The sequence below is a fragment of the Pteropus vampyrus genome, unplaced genomic scaffold (assembly GCF_000151845.1).
Source record: "Pteropus vampyrus isolate Shadow unplaced genomic scaffold, Pvam_2.0 Scaffold126, whole genome shotgun sequence".
In the NCBI taxonomy this organism is placed as follows: domain Eukaryota; kingdom Metazoa; phylum Chordata; class Mammalia; order Chiroptera; family Pteropodidae; genus Pteropus; species Pteropus vampyrus.
The window spans coordinates 98,052-104,613 of record NW_011888907.1 but is presented as its reverse complement, the minus strand read 5'-3'; the positions used below and the strand labels follow the sequence as shown (position 1 = coordinate 104,613).

Here is a 6,562-nt window from a genome sequence, read left to right as displayed (position 1 = left end):
GTTTTTATGGACTGCATCTGGAACCACAATCTCATTTTCTTTCTGGAAAATTCCTCCCAGGAAATTCAAGGAGGTGGTGGAAGCTTATACACTTCAGATAAATTAAGTCAGAATCTCTGAGGGTCAGGCCTAGATATTAGTATTTTTAAGGGTTTCTCATGGGATTGTAATGAACAGTCAAGGCTGAGAATCACTGTATGAAACATAGAGTTGTGGCAGGCACTTGCCGGATGACCAAGGTACAAAGACGAAAAAGATGCAGACCCTCTCATTGAACTCACAGCTGAACAAGGAAAAGAGCATCAAGTCTACGGCCATGCTACCCTGAACAAGCCCGATCCCATCTGATCTCGGAAGCTAAGCAGGGTTGGGCCTGGTTAGTACTTGGATGGGAGACCACCTAGGAAAGACCAGGTACTGTAGGCATAAAAAAATAAAAAAGTAAGGGATTGTAAGCTGACAAGGTCCTTGCAATCTGTGAAGGCAACCAAGGGTTACCTCGCCTAAAAAATCAATTAATTAATTAATTAGGAAAAAAAAGAAAAGAACATCAAACAAACAACCACAACAAAGCTGCCAACGGGGTGTTGTGTTCAGCTACGGAAGCATCCCAGGGCGAAGAAAGGGTGTATTAATGCTGTGTTCCATTTTATGCATTTTAATATTGGTTTGACATCTTGGCGGCCCTGCCGTCTGGGGAGAGACTGCTCCTCCCAGGGTTCGCCGATTCCGAGAGATAGTGAACAAGCTGCCTCGGAACACGCCCTTCACAGACTAACCAACCATCCTCTAGTGTGTACCCTCAACCACCTCCTTTCCCTAACTCTCACCCACCAAACCAATATGCCCCCTTCCCTAATTACCCCAGGACCAGGTACCAAATAACTAGAGGCCATCCCTCTAGCCCAGATTCTGCTGACAGTATTCAAACTACCAATCTTAAGCTTGTTCAGCTGTTTTACTTGCTTCACTCCTTCCTTCCCATGGAGAGCTTTATTCTTTCTGCCTCCCGATAGTCCCTGGTGCTTCCCCAACTGGTGTGGTATGCCCCTTTCTCTTGGAAACTGTCACAAATAAATGTCTTCTTTCAATGACATTGACCTCTCTGTGTCATCACTCGATATCCTCTATAAATTAAAGACCCATGGGTACGATCGAGACAGAGGCTTTGGTTATCTTACAGGAGTGATGATCAAGCAAGTCTTTGAGAGAGGAACAGGAGAAGGATGTCCCCCGTGCAATGGCACCGAGGCCTGGAAGGGCGCCCCAGGTGCTGGTGGGCAAAAGCAGGATGGTATTGCTAGAGCACTGAGCACAAGTGACCAAGTAGGATAGGGTGGGGACAGCACATGGGTCTTAGGCTGGATCAGAGACTCTTAGGGGGTAGCATGAGATGTCCCCTTTGACTTTGTCAAGCAGACTTACAACATCTCTAAGAGCTGGACAGAACATAACAGAATATTATGGCATGAATATTGTGGTAGAGAAAATATGGCATGGTGGGGAGTTGATCGGTCCTTAAATAAGAAATTCCTTTAAAAATTAAGAATAGAACTACTATATGATCTAGCAATCCTTTTTGGTATTTACCTGAAAAATATGAAAACATTAATCCATAAAGATATATGTACCCCAATGTTCATTTCAGCATTATTCACAATAGCCAAGACATGGAAACAACCTAAATGTCCATTGACAGATAAATAAAGAAAATGTGGTGTATATGTACAATGGAATAATACTCAGCTATAAAAAAGATGAAATACTTCCGTTTGCGACAACGCAAGTAGCACTTGAGAGTATTATTGCTAAGTGAAATAAGTCAGACAGAAAAGGACAAACACTATATGATTTCACTCATATGTGTAATATAAAACAAAAAGTGGCAAACAAACTGACAAAACAAAACAAACTCATAGATATGGACAACGGTATAGTGCTTACCAGAGGGGTTGGGGGGGTGGAGGGCACGAAACGGGTAAAAGGGTTCAAATATATCATAATGAAAGGAGACTAGACTTTGGGTGGTGAGCACATAATAGAGTACGCAGATGTAGAATTTTAATGTATAGCTGAAATTTATATAATGTTACTGACCAATGTTACCTCAATAAATTTAATTTTTTAAAAGCCATGCCTTGCCAGGAAAAAGAAAGAGGTGACTTATGCACTTACCTTCTCTCCAACAGGCCCTCCTAGCTAACTGATATCTCAGTTTGGCCTTCCGTGAGATTAACAAGGTCATCGTGAAACCCTTCCCACTGGCAGCAAAAAGCCTACAAAAAGCCTCCCGGCCCAAAAAGCCTAGGGGAAGAGAGAGTAGAGTGCAGAACCAGGCAGGGAGGGCTCTTCCTCCTGAGGCAGAGCATGCACTTTGGGTCTGAATCATGACCCCGCCACCTTGGTCAAGCTTCTTCCTCTCCCTAGGCCACTTCCTCATATGTAGGGTGGGCACACTGACACAGACCACGGGCTGTCGTGTGAAGGAGGAGGGAAGGGGGTGCACAGCTCTTAACACACGGTGCATCTGTTCTTTTGTTCCCCCTTCAACCAGGGAACATTCTAAATCTGATGAGAACAGTAACAAAAAAGACACATTCCATCAAAACTGCCAGACAGCAGCTCATGAGATGCCAACAGGTGACATCGGTAAGATTCAGTAAGATTGTCCCTTCCAGATAATCCCCAGAAGGGGGTCGTTGGGCTGTAGGTCTGCAAAGGGGCCATGAGATTTGCTTGGTTTAGCCAGAGTCAGCTGACGTTGTCCTGCTGCACTAAATCAAGGCTTTGGAACTTTTCTGGATTTGTGTCCCAGGAGAGCCTCAAGAGGAGGCTGCAGGATGAACAGATGCTGTACCAAGCTGCAGGCATTCAGATGTCTGTGCCATCTCCTGAACTCTCTGCAGAAAGGAAAGACTGGAGATGGATGGTCTTTACCTCTGCTCTTTGCCTCTGGGTGCCCTGCTCCTCTTGGATGCCTTGGGCCATTCGGCTATCCAGATGACAAAAGCAGCTTCCATTGAGTACAAATCCTGTGCCAAGCAATGTGAGGGCATGTAACCAGCACTACGTCCTTTTATCTTCCATGCAGCCTTTTGACATGGGCACCTTTATCTCCGTTTTGCAGCTGAAGCTTGGGGGCACACAGTGAGCCAGATCTCAACCCAAATCTCCCTGAATCGAAAGCCTGTGTTCTTGCCTCCTCACTAGAACATCCTGGGCCACCTACATGACCCAGCGTCAGTGCAAAGGCCTGTTGACACATATATCCCTCTGTTGCAACAAGCCCTATCTCTGATTCACGATTCACCCAAACTATAATGGCCACGAGATATTTTGGATCCTTCCTCTTTGACACTTTTTTCCATGTCTCATCCTAGTCCTTAATTCATTTAGTTGACATTCACTGGGGTCCTCTCTGGGCCAGGTACTATGTACCTCTGAGAACGCATCACCTCTTGTCACTATGTCAGTGTGCAGTTAGTGAAAAAAAAAAGTGGTCTAAACTTATTTTTTCGTCTGGAGACGACTTTAGCTGGTTCATTCTGGGAAAGGTGACTGGAATAGCATCCCCTGGGTCCAACCATGTTCGAAGTATTCTAATCTCATGGGATTTCCTCCAGGATAAATTCAACACAATGTTTGCCTCCACAATTTAATGGGAAAGATGGGTATTCTCTTAACCAACAGTGAAATCAGGCAGCCTGTGATAAAAACTACAACAAAATAGACCAAATAGTAGGGACGCTGGAGGGAAATCAGACCAGAACTGAGGAAGACTTCATGTGGAGGAGGTCTTTGCAACATTTTATCTGAGGAGGGATTAGAACTCATGCATCAGATCCTCCAGCCCGCCTGAGCCTGGAGCTCTGACATATGATTGTGTCCCTGCAGTCTCGTTGGATCAGCCACCTTGAGTGCCTTGCACCTGCCCCTGGCTCAGGGCTCATGGCTAGGCCTGCAAAGCACCTCTCCAAAAAGCCCCTGCACCGATCAATCCCTCTAGACAGCATTTGATATGAGGGCTGATTGCTTAGTGTTGCCCAGTGGAGTAGTGAAGGCAGCCAAGTCACTAGGCCCTAAACCACTGACAGCAAGTGCACACTGAGAGCTGCCAGATGCCTGGCCCGCATTTCAGAGCATTTGCAGACATCAGCCAAGGAATGAAGAGCAGGCCTCAAATGAGGCCAGGGAAGGGCATTTGAGATCTAAGAGGAAAAATGAGTGTGGCCTTCCTGGGCCTTCTCACCTTCCTCTTCTCCTGGGTCTTGTTCAGGATACGTACCTGGGCAAGGGGCTTTGTAAGGAAAGTACCTGCTAGGATCAGGTGGATCCTCTTGGGAACTCAGGCAGACAGTCTTATTTTATATGTGGCATCTATGGGTGTAATTATTTCCCAAAGCAATCCCAGGTGGATGCAGGCCCATGGAGGGCCTGGGGTAGCCTCATCCTCTGGCTCTGGAAGGGAGATGGGTCGCGTGACCCACAGGCAGCTTTCTGCCCAGCATCAGGCCAGCTCCCAGCGATGGAATGGCCCCATACCCTGCTAGGCCACCTGAGGAACCATAGGAACCCATAGGGACCCATCAGCAAAATGTTTAGACACGGGCCTCATGGTGCCGTGCCACGGCCACAGCAGAAGGAATTCCACTCTCAGGTCAAGGGTGGATTTGTAGTCCCTTCTCCCCAGCCTGATTAAGGCAGGAAGCAGCATTACCACCTGTTTTCGACCTGCTCATATCTGGTGAGCATATGACATCTCTCGTGCTACATCATTTTGTAGTATCCTATCTTATCATATCTCTCTGTGCAGGGCCCATGGGGTTAGTTCTTGTGGAATTAAAGAAGTAGTTTTAATAGACTAAAGAGACTTTCACTTCTTTATTTCCCCATTGCATTGTAGCACTAAGTGCTGCACTTTGCAAGCACGCAGTAAATATTTGTTCAAGAGTGAATGGACAAATGGGAGCTTCCAGAAAGCTCATGTCTTTTGCTCTGTTGAGTCAGGCGCCTTCATTCCAAATGCTCGGTGTTGATTATACCATCATCACGACATTGAAACATCCTTATAGTACTGATGATACATATTGGAATATGTATTCTGTTTGTTTTTTTCTTCTGGCCAGCCAGAGCGCCATCATCAGTACAAGTGTGCTCTGTGCTCAGGGCTGTGCTCCTGAAAAAATGTCTTAACACTTGTGAATTGAATCCTATTGTAACTGCTCATGTGGAAAAAACTTATGTAAGTGAATAATCACAACCTAACAATCGTTTCCCTTTGTGTTTGCTTAAAGCTATATGTCATTGACGTGTGACTGCTAAAACATAATGTTCAAAAAAGATAAAACCATCATTCTTATAAAGCTACAAAGTAAACAACACATGGTAAAACTTTTACTTAACTCATTATTCACGAGAGAACTGGTAAGCTCTTACAAGCAGTTCAAAGGGCAATCCAAAGAATGGACACACTGAGAGATCGGGAAAATCGAAAGGAACATGCAAAATGGTGGCAAAACTGGCTTCTTCTACAGTGGGAGAGGGGAGTTAATTGAACCTCTACCAGACAGAATTTATTTACATGTCTATAGACGAGAATTATTCTATATTGCTTTTAGTTCCCTACAATTTATGGAGTTGAAAAATTGCACAGGTCAGTGAAAGGCACGGAATTGGAGAAGTTGGAAGAATGTGTTCCATTGCAGACACTTGGTAATCTTGTTTGCTTATTACAAACTTTCTCATGCGACAGAAGTGACATTTGAAGTCAGTGGAAAGAGGACAGACTATCCAATAAATGATGTTAAGACAACTGAATTTCCATATGTAAAAATAAAATTAGATTATGACACTATACTTTATACAGAAAAAAATTTGGGGTGAATTAGAAAGATAAAATGTTAAAGTGGAAATTTTAAAACCTTTAGAGGACAATACAGGAGAATATTTTTATGACCTTAAGGTCGGGAAGGAAATATGACAGAAAAAAACACAAACTATACAAGAAAAGGTTAGTAGATGTGACTGTTTTTAAAACAAAAAAATCTTTTTTACATTGAGACCCGTATATAGAACACCACATTGCATATAGGCAATAACATCTCCACATGCAGAATTCAAAAAGACCTCTTACAAATCAAATCAGAAAAAAAATCCAAAAAGCTGGCAGAAAGGAAGAGAAAACCACAGAATGAGACTGGGAGTACAAGTCCCTCAGGAGTTGATGCTAGTTGTTCCTCCCCTGGTTTCGCATGAGCACCAGCAAACACTTCCAACCATTTAAAGGAACCCAGAAAGACAGCGTCATCCAGATGTTCCTTCACAACCAACTGTGACCCACCCTGGACCTGTGCCCAGATTCCTCAGGACAGGTATTAACAATTGCAGTTTCTCGGAAGAAGGTCTTAGGTTCCCACCTGCAATAACCACCAAGACCTAGTGGCTCATTCCAACTCTGCGTTGACCCATGGCTACCTTGCACTTACAAAATGATGTCAGGTCCTGGTCCTCTTGGCCTGTTCGTGGCCATGGAGATGGATGGACTCAAGGGTCTTTTTTTCTT

General features: G+C 44.4%; 1 non-coding gene across 1 annotated transcript; it reads left to right on the top strand.

Moving 5' to 3' along the window:
* Positions 1-306: 306 nt before the first annotated feature.
* LOC111744054 lies at positions 307-426 on the top strand. The gene has a single exon (XR_002781990.1). It is a non-coding gene; the product is annotated as a 5S ribosomal RNA (ribosomal RNA).
* The last annotated feature ends 6,136 nt before the right edge of the window (positions 427-6,562 follow it).